We start from the raw sequence: 23,250 nt of genomic DNA, 5'->3' as shown, positions 1-23,250 counted from the left end.
CATTAAAAACAAGATACAGATAGATTTGAAAACGAACCAATTAGAAATTCTAGAAATGTGAAATATTGCCCTTGAAGTTAAATATCATCACTGGTTTTAAAGGCATATTAGATACAGTTTACGTGGAATTCATGAACTTGGATATAAATCTAGGTTATAAAAACAATAGATCTGACGTTATACATGTATATATGTATATATAATTTACGCACACATACCCACAAATGTATACACAAAGGGAGGTTCACATGAAAAAGTGCCTTATAATAGAAATTTCATAAGTATTTAGTAGAGGAAATAGGACAAACATCAACCCATTAAAGCAGATCATCTACAAAGGAATGCTAATGAGATTGACAACAGACTTCTCAATTGTAACATAATAGGCAAAGTAAAATAATATCTGCAAAATGTTGAGAGGAAATAGCTGTCAATCAACAATTCTATATTCATATATATTTCATACTCTATACCTATATCATTCAAGAATGAGGTCAAAATTAAATACTTCTTTCCAGATGAATAATGAGAAAGCTTATGACTCACAGAACTTTGCTAAAAGAACCAACTCAGAATGTTCTTCATAGAAACAAATTGATGAGCTAGAGGATATATGCTAAGCAAAGTAAGTCAATCAGAGAAAGACAGTTATCATATGATCTCACTTATATGTGGAATTTAACAAACAAAACAGAGGATCATAGGGGAAGAGAGGAAAACAATATTACAAGACAAAATCAGAGAGGGAGACAAACCATAATAGACTTTTAATCACAGGAACAAACTGAGGGTCCCTGGAGGGCTTGGAGTTGGAGGGAGGAGGTAACTAACTGGACATTAAGGAGGGCATGTGATGTAATGAGCACTGAGTATTTTTTTTAAATGCCTATTTATTTATACATGAGAAACACACACACACACACACACACAGAGGCAGAGACATAGGCAGATGGAGCAGCAGGCTCCTCACAGGGAGCCTCCTGTGGGACTTGATCCCGGGACTTCAGGGTCACACCCTGAGCTGAAGGCAGACACCCAACCGCTGAGCCACCCAGAGCACTGAGTATTATAAGATTGATGAATCACTGACCTCTACCTTTGAAACCAATAATACATTATATGTTAATTATTAAATTTAAATATAATTTTTAAAAGGTGAAATACAAAAAAGAAAGAAAAAAATTGAACCCAGACAAGAATTAGTTGTAAGAAGCAATAGTGACAAAATAAAGTGGTAAATACATAATAAGTCTAAATAAGCATTTTCTGGATAAAATGAAAGTACCCATTTGGGGCATAAAAGAAGATGAAAACATCACTTTATGGTAGTTACTTCTGTGGGAAGAAGGGCTACACTGGCTAATTCAACTATGTGAGTAAAGTTTTATTTCTTAAGTTAGATAGTGGACAAAGGTTATGATTCTATAACTCCTCATTTCTTTTTATGTATATGAATGTGTCATAAGAAATTTAAAAATCAATAAATTATCTTTCTTTTAAAGCAGAGTGGATCTGAAAGTCTGAAAAACAGCAATAAGACAAGTGGAGAATAAGCAGATTTTAAGTGTCATTACATTTTTGTATTAGTTAAAAAGAGGGTAAACATATTCATTAACCTTGGGCCCTACAAAGTTAAAGTAAAAGAATGGAAGTAAAATATATGATTTCCAAATAAGAAGAAATTTTATTTTATTTTTTTAAATATTTTATTTATTTATTCATGAGAGACACAGAGAGAGAGAGAGAGAGAGAGGCAGAGACACAGGCAGAGGGAGAAGCAGGCTCCATGCAGGGAGCCCGATATGGGACTCGATCCCGGGACTCCAGGATCACGCCCTGGGCTGAAGGCAGAGCTAAACCACTGAGCCACCTGGGATACCCAAGAAATTTTAAAAGATACAAACTCAATTGACCCAAAAAAGAGCAAGAAAGAAGGAGAACAGAATGATAGTAAAAATAATTAATAAATAAATCACGAAACATAATGGAAATAATTACAAATATAGAAGACATCACAATATATACAAACAACCTAAAGTTGCTTAGCTACAACAGATATTAAATGATTGAGTTTGAATTGTAAACATTTAGATAAATAATTTCTACTGAAAATGCATCCAAACCATAAGAAGTTTGAAGTGAACTTTTATGAAAAGAAACACAAGAGAAATACCAATTAAAGAAAACAAACAAACAAACAAACAAAAAACAGGGGCACCTGGGTGGCTCAGTCCATTAAGTACCTGCCTTCAGCTCAGGTCATAATTCCAGGGTCCTAAGATCAAGCCCTGCATGGGGGTCCCTGCTCCAGGGGCAGCTTGCTTCTCCCTCTCCCTCTGCTTGCTGCTTCTCCTGCCTGTGCACTTCTCTCTCTCTCTCTCTCTCTGTCAAATAAATAAAATCTTTAAAAACAACAACAAACACAAAAATTGGTGCTGCTATATTAATATCAGAAAAACACTTTAAGGCAAAAACCATTACTGAAACATTGTTACAAGTAATTGTGGCCAGCTCATGATGATAAAATAAGTGACTTGAATGATATAGCACTTCTGAGCTTATAATCAACCAATAGCATACATTCAAAATACATGAAGTAAAAACTGATTAAATTTTAGGGGAAAAAAGACAAATGTGCAATTACCGTGGAAAGAGTTTTAATGCTCTTACCTCAGTAATTGGTAAATCAAGCAGACAAAAATCTTAGTAAGGATATAGAAAATCTGGACAAATTATGCTATAATTGATAACTATTGAATCTTGAAACCAAAAGTTTGAGAATATGAAATTTTTTGAGGCAAATTGGAATATTTGCTGAATTGATCACTGAGTCTGAAATAAATCTCAACAAATACAAGAACTGACCTAAACAAGATTAATTTCGAAATTAGAAAATGGAGTTGAGTACAATGCCATTAAATTAGAACTCAACAACAAAAATCCACATACATTTGAAAATGCAAACTACACATAAACTAATTTATGCCTTGAAGAACCAAAGGATAATACAAATATTACATGGCAAATATTGAGTGATACTTCGTCTCCTTCTTGAATAATTCAGTCTTAATTCTATTAGGGGAGACAGAGTAGGGAGTTGGGGCTGCAGTGGCTCAGAGGAGGAGATCAGAGCCCAAGACAGATGAGGAGAACATCCACTCGGGGATGACAGGCACTCTAGCACGAGGAATCCGCCTGAACCAGATGAGAAAGTGTCCACAGAGGAGAGTCAGAGCCCGGGCAGGAATAGGAGGGCATCTGTGTGGGGAAGTGGGGAGCAGTGGGAATGGGGATTAGTTGCATGAAGTGAGGCTGATCACATAAGTGAATATCTGAGGAAGTGTGGAAGCTAGGCTTATATAGGTAGTTATATATATGGAAAGTGAAAAAACTGGAGTAAACATGTGATATTGGAAGTGTCAGCATGAACCCGTGGCTGATATGTATAGATAGATAGAAATAAATTTGGTTGTAAATATGTGGTCTAGGTGTACATAAACTTTCTGGTTCTGTCTTCTGATAGGGCCTGGAAACAGCAACATGCTGATAACAATGAGCACATATAGCACATGGATCTTGGCTTCTAAATACCATTGGCCAGTTAAAGGAAATCGGACTTCCTAGAGAAATGGCTGATGCTGGGGCTGGAGAGAGGAAAAGTATAAGAAGAGCCTGGAACTTGTGCCAGACACCAATGAAGTATTAAAAAAAAAAACGATGGGGACATATGAGAAGGCCCTAGAAGCCAGCTTAAAGGGCCTTACATCAGCTGTAATTCGAGTATTAAAATTAATATTAAGAGTAATATGATAACAGCTTATAGAATTTACAATATTAAGCAAAACAGTAAACCATGAGACCATATCAGCATTAATAAATAAATTTTAGTTTTATGAAGAATGGGACATGTATATAATTTCAAAGTACCTCACCACAAAAGAGGGTGGGGAGTAAGTTATAATGGAAAAGCCTAGAAGACATCACCTTTATGGTGGTCAAAAGAGGTCAAAGAAACTCAGTTATTGAAATTATGCATGAACTGGTGTGATGCATTGAGAGGAACTCAGTATCACTTCTATGACCCTGTGACCCGAATCTAATCATGAAACGTCAGACAAACGTAAACCGAGGGAAATTCTACAAAATAACTAACCTCATCTTCAAAAGCATGAAAGTCATAAAAATCCGGGACAGACTGGATTCACAAGCCAATGATTTGGGAAAAATAAATGAAAAGCCAGTGTTTTCACCTCATATTAAATGAAGACCCCACAGATAGGCTGAAGGAGGAAAGAAAGGAGAAAACTGGGATGCCTGGGTGGCTCAGAGGTTGAGCGTCTGCCTTTGGCCCAGGGCGTGATCCTGGAGTCCCAGGATCGAGTCCCACATCGGGCTCCCTGTATGGAGCCTGCTTCTCCCTCTGCCTGTGCCTCTGCCTCTTTCTCTGTGTCTCTCACAAATAAATGGATAAAATCTTAAAAAAAAAAAAAAAAAAGAAAGGAGAAAATTGTCAGAAAGGAAACACAGAGTTTAAATATTGGTGATGCTTCTGTGAATGGGGCTTTGGCCACCCTCTCACACCTAAGCTGGGAGAAATGTCCATGGTTCAAGGAATCTGGGAGCAGACAGCTATCTGATCTTGTATCTTGGGGGAGCCCAAAAAGGCCTCCAGCCTTACAAATTCCCTGGTGCCCACCATAACACAGGAGCAGTAGAAGACAATGGCTGTGTGGAAGTTCAGGTAACCAGTCAGAGACAGCCTCTATGTTCCAGACATCCCAGTGTGTCTCTGAAAGAGTCACATGATTTCCTCAGGCCTAAAACGCAGAGTGTTTAGCCTAAGAGGTCTGGTTTAGGGTAGAGTTGCACAAGTGAATAGGGTGGTGACATCTTGGAGACTTGCACGGATTCACACTAGAGAACCAGGATTGTTAACATATCTCTCAGTGAATGTCATCATGAACAGATGACTCTCATCTGAACACTCTGTTTCTTTGTAAACTATTCTTTTTTCTAAAGATTTTATTTATTTATTCATGAGAGACACACAGAGAGAGGCAGAGAATTAGGCAGAGGGAGAAACACGCTCCCCATGGGGAGCCCGATGTGGGACCACAACCCAAGCCAAAGCAGACGCTCAACCACTGAACCACCCAGGTGCCCTCTTTCTAAACTATTCTGAACCTAGTCCCCAAAATATCTCAAGACTCTTTTACAGGATATCAGGTAGGTGGATGGATGGATGCACAGATGCATGGGCAGGTGGGTAGATGGATAGATAATAAAAGGGCTAAATAAATAAATAAATAATAAATAAATAAATAAATAAATAGGCAGTCCCTAAATTCATCACCTCCAAGCCACTGTGTTACCAGACTGCACGCCATGAAGAATGCCACTAAAAGAATAGCTAAATCACCCTCATTCACTCATGCCCATCCTCACTCTTCTCTCTAAGATCAGCAGTAACTGAGAGTGGGAGAAGAACAGACTCTTAATCATTTTCATCTGAAGCCAAAATAGCCCAAGGTCAGTAGAGAAATCAAGTGGCTTTGCAAAACAGCACAATAGAAAAAATTATCATCGGGAGTTACAGACACTGAAAAGTATTTAAAAAAAAAAAAAAGACATTTTTTCCAAGTGTCCTGTTTAGTGAATAAAAATAAATAAATAAAGGGCGTTTGGATTATTTTCACCTTGTTTGGAATCTTTGCTTTTTCTCTTGGCCCTGCTACATTTTTATTTGTACATTTAGGGAGATCTTAGCAGGAGCAAATTTGTTATTCTAAAGCAGTCTACAGATGTACACTCACACAGCATAACCACATCACAATTTTATGCAGGATTTTTTTTCTTCTGTCTCAGATTTGGCAGTTCTTAAAGGAAAATGTGGAAGCAGTGGCGTGTCACAACCGCTATTAGAGAAGTCCAAGGGAAAGGAGTGCAACATGGTGATCAACCTTGGCAGTCCCCACATACAGCATGATTATGTTGTAATACTGTTTGATGCAGTAGGATGTTTGATCAGTTTCAAGAGATGAGTATCACCTCACTTCAAACAATATGATACAGTCTCATTGTATGGAATTATGGCTGCTGTCAATCAGCATATGGCATAACCCTTAAAGTGCCATCTTTGAGGAATGTCATAAAAATGATTGCAACACTTGCATTAATTAGTAAGTTTTTACACGAAAACCAAGCATAACCTGTTAAGACAATTTATCTGCTGTATCTCTGTTCATTTTTGTTATCATAAAAATACGTATATAACCCACACACGCATACGCTCAGCTGATTAGCTCAACTGATTAGAACAGCCGTGCTAATAACAGAGATACCATAAGAATGAGTCCCCTACCCCTGTGTAGATCGGTGAGCTATACTTTATTCTGTTCTGTTCACACCCCTACCTTGACCAACTATCCCATCAACGTGAGAGGTGGATGCAAAATAAGGGTAATAACAGTAAATTACCACTAGGTCTATGTTTTTGGCAAAACAAACTCAAAATTTCCACTTGCCAAATGATAAATAAATGGCATGTGGATATGTTTGATAGGATAAATACAGATTCAGACTCTTTTGAATGCCATTAATTTCATTCTGTCAATGTTAATTGTTAGATACAGCATTTTAAGGGAATAAGAATTCTAATCTTTTTTTACATTCGCTATGGAATATTTTCCCTTTTGCTTGAGTCTGTGTTTCTTTGTTATCAATTACTGTCTTTGTCTTAGGTTTTGCCGTCATGACTCCGGAATACCTGTTGTTTCGATTTTTCCCACTGTATTCGTAATTAGAGGCATTATTGCTTTGACAGGGTATATAGTAATTTGACCTGGGACTTAACACACTTTCTCAAGGCAGCTAATACCCCCATATTCTACTGTGTTTATGGACAGTGTGTATATCACTAGGGTATTATGTGCCTTATTCCCAAGGAATCCCTCTTCCACCATGTTTCCTGGCATTCTCCTTCCCACTTTCCCACCGGGTCCTCTACTGCCTTCAAATGAGAAACCACTTGTCATGGATAACCTTCCAAGACGGCTTCTGATGATCCCTACCTCTCAGTGTTCACAACATTGTCTAATCCTCTCCCCTTGAGTATGGGCTGAACCTAATGACTTGCTTTTAGTGATAGAATACAGACAAAATGATTGGATGTCACTTCCCTGATTAGGTTGAAAAATACAACTTCTGTCATAGTGCCATATTCCAAACCCACAGAAACTGTAGGATAGTAAATGTGTGGGGTTTTAAAGCACTACACTTTAGGTTTATTTGTTACATAGCAGTAGACACCTAACACAACTACTATCTCTCAGTGAGCATACCAGGTAGCTCACTACACTCCTTTTGTAGTGAGTACTAAAATAGTAGGGCTGGAGATCTTTACCCTTTTGCCTTCAGAATGCGGACAATTCAATACCCAAGGGCAGGCTACAAGGAAGTGCTGACCAAGTTCTTTTCTGTAAAGAAACATATGACACCTTTAGGACTTTCCCACAAAGATCCTGCCATTTTTCATGGGCAGGAGATACTGACCAGTGTTCACTCTTTGGGATAGAATGATAAAAGTGCAATTTCTTTTTCTATGACAAGGTTTGGCACATAAACAGACTAGGACTATGGAGATACAGAATGGTTTTTATTCATGTTGCTAATGGTACATTCTTAGACACATCTGTTTGTTTCACAGATTCTTTCTCCCATCCTCACATCATGTCAGCAGCTTGGTGAGTGTGTGGTGGACAACCCCACTGGAGCCTTCAAAAGTGTTACAGGTAGGTTGTCTTATTACTGGTAGTAAGATGACTTGAAGAATGCATTCTAAAACAGTGTCATATACTTTGTGGACTGTTTTACTTACTTAATTACCCACCTGAATAGAGGGGAATAGTAATGAAAAGTAATTATAGTCCTCAATAATCAAAAGCTTCTCATTTTAAAGTTTAATACATAGATTTGATCTTTCCTAAGTGTTTTTAACCCAGTAATGAGATCTTATTTCTTTGATTCACATCTACTGCAAAGACACACTCCAGTAAGGTGTTAGATAGGAGGAGAAGGAAGTCAATTTGGTCCTTGACATTTTCCATGGCTGGGCCATGTGTGATTTATCAAATGATTGATTTATTTAAAAGGTCCCTATGTAGTCTAAGATTTAAGGCAAGAGTAAGGAAAAAAAGAAAACAATGTGATTATTTTCCTTATTAGATTATCAACGATTTTTTAAATGAATTCTATCCAGGCTAACATATAGGGAAAATGGCTTATGTGTAGTTGGTGGGAGCATAAACTGACACAACCTTTTTAGAGAATAATTCTACCAAAATACTTCAACATTTTAAACCCATCTCGTGTCTTAGAATTTATGCCAAGAAAATAAATCTGAACTTGAAAAATATTAAAAGATATTTATTGAAATGTCCTTTATGAGAATAAAAAATTAATATAATCAAAATATCAATATACAATCAAAATAGAGCTAAATACATTACTAGATATATAAAATATGAGCTACCTTAGCCAATTAAAGAGAGACATTTGTGTTATGGAAAGGTATAAGCATGTATTGTTAAATTTTTAAAGTCAGCCATTGAAAGAAACATACATGTATTTTGGTTCCAATTTTGTTTTAAAAAATGTCGACGTTTAATGTGCATGGACGAACAACATATACAAAATCATTAAAACTGGTTTTCTTTAATAGAGGAATTATTGTGAGATATTTGAATACTTTCCAGTGAACATGCATTATTTATTAGTGAGAAAAGACAGCTATTTTCACTTTGAAAAATTCTAGATATTAATTTTTGCTTTTTCTCCTTTGGTCACTGAAAAAAATTCAACACATAATCATCTGTTTCGTTTTGTCCTTTAATTGTTCATCTATTTTTTATTCATTAGCTCAGTTGGCATTTATTAAGCATCTATCATGCATCCTGTGGTAGTCGCTGAAGAAACAATATGGAATGATTCTTGAATTTGTGTGTCATCTTTGCAGGTATTCCACCCACCACAAAATTATAAATGTCCCAAAACTGGTTCTGTAATACATACTGTTAAAATAACCTCTTTTATTTAGTTATTCTAGTGTCCAGAACCTTGCTGATGGTGTGCCAAGGGTTCAAAGAATACCTTTTAAGTTCAAGGTATTTATTGCTAGAGGAGTGATTTTTGAACTTATGAAATTCAAGACTTGAGTTCAAATACTAGAATATGTATTGGAATGGATTTAAAAATTCAAAGCCCACTAAACAATTAAGCAATAACTCCAGGAATAGTAAAGTCTTAGTATGTCTATAAAAGTATTCAAAATATCCAATTGGGATAAGCTAGTCTCAGAGTTCCCACTGACCATGGAGTCAGTGTTGGAGCAGAATTATCTATCCTCCAATAACATCTGACCGGTTAACTGTACTGGTATGAGCATATATGTAATTGATATGGAATAGGTATGTGAATACACTCACAATGCATTCTCATATATACATATTTGGGAATCAAAGATTTAGCAACCGTGTGCACCTTTGCTAATGATTTGAAAATTTTTATTTATCACAAATGGCAAATTGCATAGTAGAGGACCTAGGTGAGTCAACATTCCATCAGGACAGACATCAATAGTTGCTCGCTGATGAGCTTTAAGCAGACCAATGTCTGATGGTACACTTGTCGGAGGGTAGGGTTCCGGCTCAACTGTTTCAGTGGAGACTCTCTGAGGATGCAGAATTGTCAAAAATGTAAATTTATTTTCAGTAAAATTGAGATCTTTGTTCATATTTTTTTAAGGGACTGCTGGTACTTGGTAAAAACAAAAACAAAAACAAAAAACAACCACCGACAACAAAACACAACAACAAACAACTCATTGGAATGGTTCATTCAAGGAATACTTGCCCTTTTTCCGGAGCTTTTTATGTCTTTCCCACAGAAACTCCCAGAGACTTAATATGCCACCCTCCTTTTTTTCATTTCTCCGTCATTAATCAGATCACACGTTGAGAGCAGAACAGAGGTGGAAGGAGAGAGGAAAAAGAAGATATGAGCAAAGAAGACAAGACAAAATGCAGATAACAAATTGAATATGCATACACAAACCACAGTTTCTCCATCTATCAATATGAGAATTTCAGGCTATTGGCTGGCTATCGATAATGACCACACTTGGAAAGGAGTTCTTTGGAATAAATACAGTTGTGTGTGACTTAAAAACCAGACAGCAGGCCCAAGATAGAGTCCTTTATACTAAGCCCGTGTGCCAAAACTGAGACTTAATTACCATTTTGGCTCTTCTAGAAATGGAATCTTAAACCAGTCAGTTGGGGATCCCTTGATCAGCACCAGATAGGCCCCTGCCATCCCCTAGAGGGGAGTGACCCTGCAATCTCCAGCTCCTTTTTTGTCTAGTGTAACTTCCTGTTCCTGCTCCCTGCAACCTAGAAAGGTGTCTCATTTGGTACACAGCTCCACAGAGCTCCTTTCTATCTGCTAGGTTGGATGCCGTCCTATTTGAATCAATTGTTGCTCATATAAACTCTTAATACGCCTCAGTTTATCTTTTAACATAGGCTGCAATTACCTTGAGATCTGTGAGACATGGCTCAGTTGAAAAATTTCTAGGCTTGACATTGGGAGCTACAGGTTCTGGTCCAAGCCTTCTCAAAGTGGCTGTGTAATTGAGAGCACATTATTTGTCCTACCAAGTGTGCATCAGTATCCCCATTTATTACAATCAAAAAGGTAAGCAATACTTAACCCATCCATCACATACCTAATGTGAAAATATGAGACACGTTGAATACATGAAAGTGTTTTAAAAGATTCAAAACTAATTGCAAAATTCAGTCATTAAAACCAAATGAAGATTTTTTGGGGGGTGGTTGTTGACTGAGCAGAATATTATCATTAAACCATTAATGGATGAGTTCAGTTAATAAAAGTGTGTGACTTGTGAAGAAATGGATTGGTATTAATTACAAAAATTATATCATAATTAATGCACTCATTAATGATCCACCAATCAATATCAATTCAAGGTTTATTATTTTAAGGAGAATGGGCAATTAGCAGTTTGACACCATGAAAAGGAGATAGCCAACTAACTGATGGGTCCCCATCAAGTTTAATTTTAATTTGTTTTAAAAGTATCTTCTTTAGGAGTGAATTTAAATGCACATCGCTCTTTCTCTTTTCAGAAAATGAATATATATGTTGTTTAAAAAGCATATCTGAATGACAAAGAATCAAGTCTGGCGAGAAATGAGCACATCTTCTAAATGGGCTCGATGGTATGGGTATAAGTTCTACGCTCTCACATAGTAATATAACTGGATTGCTCTTTAAATTAAGTGAATTTGTATGTCCGCTCTCTCTTAATGGAATCAGTTTTGATATACTCTTTGTTCGTGCTGTTACGGGCTTCAGTCTAAGGGTTCTTTGTATTAACTTTTTAAAGTTACATTACAAAGAGGTTTTAAGATTTCCCAACAGGCTTTTATTTAACCAGAGCTTTTGATCTCAAACCTGCTGGGACCTAGTGAAATCCTCACCAATTCTCCAGTAACTCCTCACTATTGGAATTTGAAAAGACCCACCTGAAGGATTGAACTCCCGGTATGGTTTCAGCCATCCTTCAGATCACTCTATTTAAGCAGACAGCAAGGGGGTCTAGTGCACCCTTTGTGATCTGCTAAGCAGCCTAAGGTGTCCTTTGCATAAGTCGTACTCCTAAGGAAATAAAAATCAGGAGGACACAGACCTATATTCCTTATTTCCTGCTATCTTCAGTTAAAGGGGGATTGCAGGGGGTCTGGTTAACATCTTTGCTACCTAAATACCTTTTGGACATGGGAACTCCATAAAAGAACTTTCATTGCATCCATTACCCTACTGCAGTGCATAACAAATTAGATTTAAAAGGCTACTTTTTTCCCCTTACAGCTATTTCCATCATTTTCTTTAAAATTTCAATTTAGTGTCGAGTGATAGACTATTCTATAATATACTTTAAAACTCTACAATTGCCAATTACACTGAGCATTATTTCCAAAGAATTAGGCTTTACTATTATAGACAAATTATAGTTTAAAGGATAAGATAATTGATTATGTCCAAAATATGTTAAATATAAAACTATATCAAGTAAACACTGTTTCTGAATAACTTTTCTTTAAATATAGATGGGTATTAATTTTTTATTTGGCCCCCAATTCCCATTTTTCGAAAGGCAACTTCAACTGCCTCTGAAGTTGATAGATACCAGTGCCACCTACTAACCTATTTTGAGAAAGGGTAAAATAAAATTCTCCATTATAATATTCAAGCTTTTTTATTTATTTCATTTAAAAATTCCATTGTGCAGATTTCTAGGCTCGTAAACAATGAGCATGGAAACGAATAAAACTTTGTAAAAAGCACAATATTTGCTGTTGTATATAAGAACAGGTTTACCTTTGGAAACTTCTATATAACTATCTTTACCTTTCTGTTAATGAGATGCAAAAACTCTTCATTATTAAAAAAAAATTTTTTGGCTTAAGGGGAGGAAAATATGTGCCACCAAAATATGCCACTTTGGCATGTGATTATTTTGAGCTGAAGGCAATTAAAACCCAGCAGACTAAAGAAAAACTTTCTCCTCTCCTTTGACTACTTAAAATAATTTAGGTAGGGAGCCTGGTCCAGAAAGAAAATTATCAGAGATAACTTTTATCTGAAAGACCTATAGCAGAATGAACATCTACTTACCAAACATCTGTTCTCCTTGTTGTCTTTTGAATTACTGTCCTTCCCTTTAAAGCCCTGAGCCCCAACCCCATTTCTTAGCTCAGGATGGCATATAAGCCTCAACTGCTTGATTTACCCTTGGGCCTCATATTTTAATGGGCTCCTGTACATAGGTAACTAAATTTGGTTTTCTCTTGTTAATCTGTTTTATGTCAATTTAATTATTAGACCAAACAAAGAACCTAGAAAAGTAGAAGAAAAAAACTTTCCTCCCTTAAAGACTTTATATTGAGAGAGGTCTAGTGACTCTTAGGGTGTCATTGTATCAGATGTTATTATCCCTGAAAAAAATCTCAAATTAGCTTAATGCCAAAGAATTAGAAATAAATATATATTTCCAGATGTGTAACATATTTGCTTTTCAGTGCTCACTGTTTGAGGGAATGCTCCCTCATGCCACCATATAACATCTACTACTAAACCATAAAGGCAATTGGAATCAAGATGATTTCCCCCTCCTTGAGATTTAATGTGACTTTAGAAAAGTAGCCTGGGATAATCTCAATTCTGGATATGTGGTAGAGTTGGCAGGTGATGTGTTCAATTTGGGTTTCAGGAATGTTGCCATACTTAGAGAAGATGGCATAATTATTCCATATCTCACCTTATTAATTTCCACAAACATTTGTTACATATCTGATTGGTAGGTATTTGAGTAGTTGTCTGATGGAATATCATTTTCTGCAGTACATAGTATCCGATTATCATAGTAACAGTCCATAGTTAACATAGATAAGCTATTATGAGTTATTTCTCTGAGGAAAGAGGGCTCAAAGATGCCGCAGAAATGTGAGGATGGTGAGGATCACATAAAAATGCTTTCCAGGGACTCCTGGGGGGCTCAGCGGTTGAGCATCTGCCTTTGGCTCAGGTCATAATCCTGGGTGCTGGGATCAAGTCCCACATCAGGCTCCCTGCATGGAGCCTGCTTCTCCCTCTGCCTATGTCTCTGCCTCCCTCTCTCTGTCTCTCGTGAATAAATAAATAAAATCTTAAAAAAACAAGAAGAAAATGTTTTCTGACTTTTATGGATAAGTGTTAATTTATTATATGCTGTATAACAGCAATCCCCTGCTCATTTGTTAAAAACAAAAATTCTGTGCATTTTTATGTATAGGGAAAAGATATAATAAAGTATTTCTCATAATCCCAAATTTACTCCATTTCACTCTTCTTTACAATGTAAACAGTTTTGGAGATGGTTGGTTACTCTGCAATATCTATCAGTTGAAAAAAATGTGTATCACCTATGATTAAAAAATTATACTTCCCAAAATTTGACCTTCAGAAATACTTACAACATTGGTACAGCTGCAGTGAGAAGGATGTTCACTATTGCATTATGAGAATAAAAACTGCAGTGAATCGAAAGGCTTATCGACACGGCACTGCTAACAAGACATCCAGCAGCACGGTCATAGCTGCTCTCTTACCAACTGCTAAACAGCACCTCTCCATTCCACACACCAACCATTTTCAGGTAGATGTTGTTAATATCACATTTTACGGGTTCAGGAAGTGAAATCCAGTGAAGTTGAATAACGTGTCAAAATCACGGAATTACTAATGGTCGAACTAGAATTCGGACCCAACCAAGCCAATTGGTTGCAGAGCCCACGAATCCCTAACTGCTTGTACATATTCAAAGAATGAGACAATTTTAGACATGAAATGGAAGAGAGGTCTAAGAAATATTAAATATAGAAATTAAAATAAATTTAAAAAATGAAGTCACTGAGAAGAATTATAGGATGCTATCATTTTGGTAAAAAGTATATCCATATACATTTAGAATATAGAGAGAAAAAAATTTTTAAAGACTTTATTTATTCATGAGAGACCCACACAGAAGAGAGGCAGAGACACAGGCAGAGGGAGAAGCAGGCTCCATGCAGGGAGCCCGACATGAGACTCGATCCCAGATCCTGGATCATAGGATCAAGACCTGGGCTGAAAGCAGACGCTCAACCACTCAAGTGCTCAACCGCTGAGCCATCCAGGCACCTCTGGTGAGAAACATTTGAAGGAATATTCACCAGACTGTTTACATAAGAGTTTCTGCAAGACTCTTATATTTTGCTTTATATATTTCTGTAATATTTAGATATTTTATATATATGATTAAAAATACAACAAAGATAGTTCTTTAAAATACCAATTTAGGGAATCGCTGGGTGGCTCAGTGTTTTAGCACCTGCTTTTGGCCCAGGGCATGATCCTGGAGTCCCGGAATCGAGTCCCACGTCGGGCTCCCTGCATGGAGCCTGCTTCTCCCTCTGCCTGTGTCTCTGCCTCTCTCTCTCTGTATCTCTCATGAATAAATACATAAAATCTTAAAAAAAAATACCAATGTATAATTAGGAGAATCAATAGAAGCAATGAATTATTTCATCAACATACAGCATTATTTTCAACATCTCTAATGCTGGCAGTCAATTTGGCCTTCTTATAACAAAGCAGAAATAAATTACATGACATAGAATTTTCGTACTATTGACATTAATTATCACAGTCTGTTTTGAGGGGGATGGTATCCTATGGTTTGAAAAAGCAGCAGGGATGCCTGGCTGGTTCAGTCAGTCCAGTGTGCAACTCTTGATCTCAGGGTCATGAGTTTGAGCCCACACTGGGCATGGAGTCTACTTTAAAATAAATAAATAAATAAATAAATAAATAAATAAATAAATAAATAAATATTTTTAAAATAAGTAAAAAAACAATAACACTGAGAATGTTTTCCTTGTGTAAGCAAGTTTTGCAAGTGACCTGTCTTATAACTATAGGATTAAAGCTGTCATATCAATAGAGTTATACTTATTGTTACTTCTCATTCCCTATAACACAAATATTTACTCTTTTACAATTTTGGGGAAAGGGAGATTCTCACACCCTGCCTAATATATAAAACTGCTTACTGCTTTTGCATTTATAAATTGTTTACACCAGCAGGCATTGCATCCAGGTTCCTAGGAAGGGAAAAAATTCTGTGCACTTTATTCTGAAGTTACAAATGATATTTGATACACTGCCGGGCTAAACACAGGGTTTCGGCTGGCTCTAGCCCTACTTCTTACATTTCAGCATTGAAAAAAAAAAAAAATCAGTCATGGGTAATGCTTTCAAAAACTCTAATCCAAAGCTTTGCTTATGGATATCATATGATTTTAAAAGGTAATAAAGAACATTCCCTGTAATCAAGGGTGAGTCAAGGAAAATGGCACACGAGGCAGTAAGTCAGCCAAACAAAAACTTGACCCAACACCAAGCTCATTGTCAAAACCACAGCTGTCGCATCAACCAATGAGACCTGAACGAGAGGCAGCCAGGAAGTCAGGTGCCGAGGCTGGAAAGACTCTGTTCCAGATCCTTTGGCAGTTGGCCCTTCAGCTGCTGTATCCCCAGTGTGGGCTCAGGGGTGTTGGATCTGGTTTTGGACCACAGGAGGGGGAGTGACGTGAAGTACGATCAATACTGTCAACAGCAAGATTGTCAAGTTAGTACTGATAATATATTCATGGGAAGATACACTGTTTGGCTGTTCGGGCTCTACGGAAGGAGGGCCCACGGACAATGCATGCAGCGACTCTGACAACACAATCTACGCCTCTGCCCCTACAACCTGGCATGGGGTTCAGTTTTCCTTCAACCTTCGATTCCTGCAGGTAGTGTGTCTTGTTTACCAAGGAGGGTCTTGCAAACTATGGAGACAAGAGTGAGTAACCAGGTTTAAAGGGGAAATATGGTTAGAAGGAACATGATACTCGGATTTTAAAAAAAGAAAATGGATTTTTGAATTTGGCATTACGAACAGAGAGCTGTCATGTTTCTTTCCTTCAATAGAGAAAATAAGTGACCCAAAACAGAAAATAAGTGACCCTTGCTGTGATTAGCAACTCGCTGTGTCTGCTTAGTGTCAAGAATGCTGCTAGTATCTAATGAAAATTTATAATCATAGATCACCTCTTCAAAGAAAAATGACTAAACAGAGAATATATCTTTATGTCGGGTCATCTTATAACACTTTTAAAGCTAAGGAGTGTCCTGCTTGCATACAGCAGATATTGCATATATGTTAACCAACAACTGATCACGACTCACTGGATCTTGAGATTGTCTTTGAAATTACCCCCAGTCACCCAGTTGCATGTTCTCCAGGTTTATATTATTATGTTCTCACTTTGGTGGTGAGACTTTGTATGCAGTTCATGAAAATTTTCTGTATTGGTAGACACATTAATCCACTGTAGTGAAGAGCATCTGGTATGGGACCCTGAGCATAGCATGTTCTCAATAAATGTTTGCTAACTTTTATAATAGTCCCTGAGAATTGTGAGACATTCTGGGGAGTATGAAGGACATTATAAGATCTTAACTTTTGGTGGCAGATACAGAAGGAACAGAACAAACACAAATTAAATATAATAGAAATATGCTAACATCTACAGAATTTTAAAAATTATCTCATTAGACACATGCATAAAGAAGAGGCATTTTCTTAGTGGCCGAGATTAACTTTCCAACGTGGTTCCAATGGAGGAGATGGATACAGTTTATGATAATGGGTAACATTTATTAAACACCTACTACTGACCAAGTACAATGTTAACAGCTTTTGATATACTGATGATCTCATTTAATTTTCACGAGGACTGTAACATTATTATTTCCATTTTACAGATATGAAAGCTGGGGCTCAGATTTCAAAATCATTACCCAAGGTGGATTGGGAGGCAAGCCAAGGTCTGCAGCCAGAAAACGCTGTGATCTGAATGTTTATTTTGTGCATATGTTGAAGGCATGTGTTGAAATCCCAATGCCCTATGTGATGACTTGGTCATAAGAATGGAGCCATGATGAATGGGATTAGTGTCCTCCTACAATAGACCCCACTGAGCTCCCTCAGCCCTGCTGCCGTGTGAGAACACAAGGAGATGACGGCTTTCTATAAACCAGAGATCAGCCTCCTGAACTGAGAGAAATCAGTATCTGCTGTTCAGAAGTTACCCCATCTGTGGTATTTTGCTACAGCCCTCCAAACAGACTAAGACAACGTATGACAATGCGGAAGAAGTTGGTGGACCGGGGGTTCCGGAGCATTGTTCAGGCATAACCATAGCTGTACCTTTGGGACTTGGGTGGAAACCAAAATATCACTTGGCAAGAACGTACCTCTGGAGCTCCAGTTATCTTTTTGACTCCTCAACAACTGCTGCTGAGCGCTGCCAGCCTCATGCCCCTCTCTGTGCCTGATGGCGCATCTCCTGCTTTGCCCTGGTACTCTCTGGCCTCCTTCGTCCCCTGCTGACTTCTAAGCAATCAAGCTTTCCTTGGCCACATGGTCTCTGCTCACTTCCTGCTTCCTGTGTGGATGCCCTTCTGTGTCTGAACTTCTCTCTCGCCCTGGCCTTCCCTGATGTCTTGAATCCACAGGCCCCTGACACCAACTCAGAGGTCAGCTGGCATGCATTCATATCCACACTCTGTGTCCTCAGGCCACTCCAGAGACCCAGCAGCCCCTGACAGGGGGCAGCAGCCTTTGGGTAAAGCACTCATCTCACATTGGATCGGCCTGGCCAGGGGCCATGGTTGGTTTCATGAGTCATCTTGGCTAGGTTATGGTACCCAGCGTCTTTGTCAAACACCAGTCTATATGTTGCTGTGAAGACATTTCTTAGACGTACGTGATCAACACTGAAATCAGTGGACTTTGTGAAAAGCAGATTACTGTCCACAGGGTGGGTAGCCCTCATCCAATCAGCTGAAAGCTTTGAGAAGAAAGATTGAGGCCCCCCTACAAAGAAGGAACTCAGCCTCCAGACTGGTTTCATGCTCAAGATGCAGCATCAACTTTCTCCTGGGTCCCCAGCCTGCTGCCTGCTCTGTCACTTGCAAACTTGCTAGCCCCCACAGTCTACAGAGCCAATTCCTTAAAATAAATCCTTCTCTCGTGCTCTACGCACATTCACATCCCCTTGGTCTATTTCTCTGGAGAACCCTAATACACCAGGGGAGTAGGTTCACGATGCCAGTGAGCTCTGAGAAGAAAAGGCGTTGTGTTCAATCTAATCGGAGCCCATAAGAATGGAAACGAACTAGTTGATCTGAGGAATGAGTGACAAGACTAAGAATACCTTAAATAAATAAACATGAGATGGCTTTGAGTTGGCACATGGAATATCAGACAGTCAATCATACGAAAAGTTTCATTATATCTGAAGCTACTGCAGTAGAATGGCTTAGTATAATTTCAGCTTGAGGAAGGGAAGGGGAACTTCGTTTTATTCAGCATCTATTAGATGCCAGGCCCTCGTAGGTACAGGAAACGGTCGCTTAGTTATCCTTTATTTTCACAATATTTAATTATCTCGATATAATTTAATTTATAGCATTTAATGACCACAATATCCTGCAGAGTCGGACCCTGGGATGTAAGGAGGCCAAGTAGCTTGCCAATGGTTACTCAGAAAGCAACAGATGATTCTCTCTCTTCTCGACCGAGGATATCCAGACACAGTCGCTTATTACTTGCGAGGATGGACTGAACGTGTCTTCACCGCAGGACTGCTGTGCACGCTCTACCCTCGGTGTGGACATCTGCCCCTGCCTTAGGTTTTTTATCTTTAAAATTGCAGCTTGAATGTTCTCTTTAGGGACTCACTTTTGTCTCCCCCCAGGCTGAATCTGGGCCACTGATAGCTCTTCAAGTTCCCAGCACTTTTTTTTTACAGTACATGTAATTATGCCTCTGTGCGCAAGCTTTTCTTTGAGTTTTCTCTACTAGACTGTAAGTCACATGAGAACAAGAACTGCAGCTATTCTGTTCCCCCATCTTATCTCTGGGCCCGAGGGAAGTATTTACCACGTGGTAGTAATGACTCAATGACCATGTACTGAATAAAGCTATTTGAATGAATTTGAAACCAAATCTTAGTTCGTGCTCTCTTCCTTTATATCACATGGCTTTCTGATTCTGTCCCCTAACAAATAACAGGTTTCTGACTTTAAAAAAAATAAAGAGGAAAGCACCTAGGCTCTTGTCCCCAACCCCTGTGCCGATTGAAACTCTGCATAAAAGGAAACCCATTTATAAATAGCCCCTCAGTGTTATTTTGCTATTAGTAAAATTTTCCCTCTCCAGGCTCAAAGCTTTAGAATGAGACTTGCCTCTTCTCCACCTCTGTTTTAGTCCAACAAACCACGTTTTAAAACATCCACAAACTGTGGGACAGTAATTTTTCGATCTATGCTGAAGACCTTGAAGAAATTGTGAGAAGTGCCTGGGTGGCTCAGTCGGCTAAGCACCTGCCCTAGGCTCAGGTCATGATCCCGGGGTCCTGGGGTGGAGCCCTGCATCAGGCTCCCTGCTCAGTGGGGAGCCTGCTTCTCCCTCTGCCTGCTGCTCCCCCTGCTTGTGCTCCTCTCTCTCTCTCTCTGTCAAACACAGAAATGAAATCCTTTAAAGACAGAAGAAATTGTGAAAGCAGTCACCTTAAGTGTATCTTTGAATAAATATTGATTAATCCAAGAAAAATCAGAAACACAGGGACATGTCCTCAATGAGCCTCGGTGAGAATACTAGTTGAACCTCTATTTTTAAGGCATTCCAACTAAATGTATCAAAACTCTAGTAACGTACGTGTATTGACCATGAATGCTGTGCAAATCTATTATAGTCCATAGGGAGCACAATATTCAGACGACTCAACAGCAGACTGAATCTCAGTGACATGGGTTTTTAATGCCTGAATTCTGGAGCTGCTCTTGACTCACTAGAAAGCAAGGACGCTAAAAGTCAAAGTGCGCCAAACCAGAGGAAATTGCATATTCGACACTTTTTATTTGCCCTGCCCACTTACTAAAGTGTTTCTCAGATTTTTGAAGATTCAAACATCAGATGTTTTGCCGACCTTACAACATCTGCTTCAGATGAGTCAGGTAACCTTGAAGAGTATTCGTGTAGTGAAGATTTAGTTACAGGTTTGTACAATCAGTATCTATAAATATGAGTCAATATATTTATCTATTTGTTTTAGTTTTCAGTGACAAATTTAAAATATCTTCCATTGTGCAAAGTACAGATGGGATTCAACATTTGACTCTACTTTTCTGAATTTGAATTTGAGTTTGTGTAGTTCTATGACTCATCACTAATGGCTCTGCACACACACAATCAAACCTTAGTAGATCGTTCGTCGTCAGTTAACGTGTTCAGCTGGAAGTTACAGAAAGCTGAAAACTTGGTTTAAACAAGAGAGGTTTCATTATCTTCCTTAACAAAATGTCTGGAGGAAGGTAGCTAGCTGCTGGCCTTGGATCAATCTTTCAATAATATCAGGACAGATTTTATTTTATTTTATTTTATTTTATTTTATATTTTATTTTATTTTATTTTTTATTTATTTATTTTTTTTATAAATTTATTTTTTATTGGTGTTCAATTTGCCAACATATAGAATAATACCCAGTGCTCATCCCATCAAGTGCCCCCCTCAGTGCCTGTCACCCAGTCACCCCCACCCCCCACCCACCTCCCCTTCCACCACCCCTAGTTCGTTTCCCAGAGTTAGGAGTCAGGACAGATTTTAATACAGTTCTCTTGCTTCTTTCCTCAGAGATGTTGCTTTATGGCTGCAAGATGGCCACTACGTGTCTACACACCAAGAAAGCCAAAGCTTTCCCAGAAATCCATATTGGCCTTCCAACTTTGTCTCTTTGGGTAGATGTGTATCAAAGAGGCTTTCCTAGCACGAAGATGTTTAAAAAACGAGAGACAATGGACCTAAGAGAGTCTCTTGTGCTAAGCCTGGCATAGGAAACCAAGACTTAACTATGAAACCTGATTGTAGTTGTAGCCTCTCCCCGGAATATGACTTTTAACCGGTCATTCTGGAATGATATGATCAGCACCAGTGAGGTAATCTGCCGAAAGACCCCTTCCATTCACCATGGAAAGGCAGCCTTATCTGAAATAATCGACTCTTTGCTTTAATCCTGCCTCCTCCTGCCCATAAGTGTTTGCCATTTTGTATAGCTCATGAGAGCTTCTTTCTAATTGCCAGGTAGGATGTTGTCTGGTTCATGAATCATTGAATAAAGCCAATAAGACTTTTGAATTTTACTCAGTTAAATTTGGTTTTTAGCAAAGGGTATCAGAAAAGTATTGACATGGGCATATGCTAATCTGATCAAAATTGGTATTCTTTTTTGAAAGAAAAAGGGAAAGGATGGCTATTGGAGAGTCAATTGATGGTGCCTGCCTCTGTGGCACTCCTTTGAAAACCTTTTTCTGATTAGTAGGCATACTAAAATGTGTGATATCCAGTTGTGTAGGTTTGTGGGAGTGGATTTCCGAGGGTATGAGAAAGGACACCCTAAACTGCCTCTTGCCCTCACTTCTCTTATTACCTCAAAGTATCTTGCACTTTTTATATGATGAAGGAAAAATTAACACTCTAAATCCTTCATTTTATCCATGATGAAATTGAGAACTAGAAAGGAGAAATCAACTATCACAAAAGTAGTGATAGATCTAGAACAAAAACACAAATTTTTTGGTTTGGTCCAATGAATTTCCTGTGGGCCATACCACTGTTTCTCAATTGTCTGCCTTTTTTGTTACGTAGGTTGTCCTAAGTGAAATCAGTAATTGTGACTGCATGTTAGTTCTCCACATTGTAAATCTTTTCTTCTCCAAGTGGAATTCCCCAAATTATTATTTTCCAGACTTTCTTACAACTGCTTATAGAAACATGATATAGGCTAATGAAGTTTCAGTGTTAGTCTTGATTCCATACACCTTTAGTATGATTGATGAAATATTTGGACTTCCTATGATTTTAAATTGCATTTATGATTTCTATTTATCATGTTTCACTTTGTAGTTTTTCTATTCCTATTTACATTAATTACATTTCCCCTTTTTTTGGTTATTAAATGGGAGTCACACTTTCTATTTTTATTCTTTGATTTTTTTTAAGCAAGCAAGCTTGACATATTTGTTTTAATTTCCAACCACTACGCTCTTCTGCTATCAATATATTATTTCACTTCCCCTTTGTTTCATCTCCTAAACTGTCATTATATTTTTACTGCAGTTTTTATTTAGATTTACCCACATATTTACTAAATTATTTGATTACTATGGTCCATATCCCTCCTTTATTCTGGTTCAATGTTCTTGTTGGTGAATTACATCCTTTAGTAGTTCTTTCAGTGAGGAATCTGAGCATGGTCAACTCTATCAATTTTCATTCAAAAATCTCTTTATCATATGCTTCATCTTTAATTATAGTTGATTTGGGTATAAAATTTTAAATTGTCAGTTATTGGGACGCCTGGGTGGCTCAGTGGTTGAGTGTCTGCCTTGGGCTCGGCGTGATCCTGGGATCCAGGGATCAAGTCCCACTTGGGCTCCCTGTGAGAAGTCTGCTTCTCCTTCTGCCTGTCTCTGCC

General features: G+C 38.0%; 1 protein-coding gene across 2 annotated transcripts in view; it reads left to right on the top strand.

Moving 5' to 3' along the window:
* The window catches only part of GTDC1 (glycosyltransferase like domain containing 1), a 427,409-nt gene extending 407,686 nt beyond the window's left edge, over positions 1-19,723 (top strand). For both annotated transcript variants that reach the window (XR_012013265.1, XR_012013264.1), the window contains 2 exons: positions 7,706-7,790; positions 17,476-19,723. The gene's annotated coding sequence lies outside the window, so the exon portion shown is untranslated. The remainder of the gene's footprint in view (positions 1-7,705; positions 7,791-17,475) is intronic.
* Positions 19,724-23,250: the final 3,527 nt, after the last annotated feature.

This window comes from Canis lupus, chromosome 20 (genome assembly GCF_048164855.1).
Source record: "Canis lupus baileyi chromosome 20, mCanLup2.hap1, whole genome shotgun sequence".
Lineage (NCBI taxonomy): Eukaryota > Metazoa > Chordata > Mammalia > Carnivora > Canidae > Canis > Canis lupus.
This window is presented reverse-complemented; position numbering and strand designations above follow the sequence as displayed.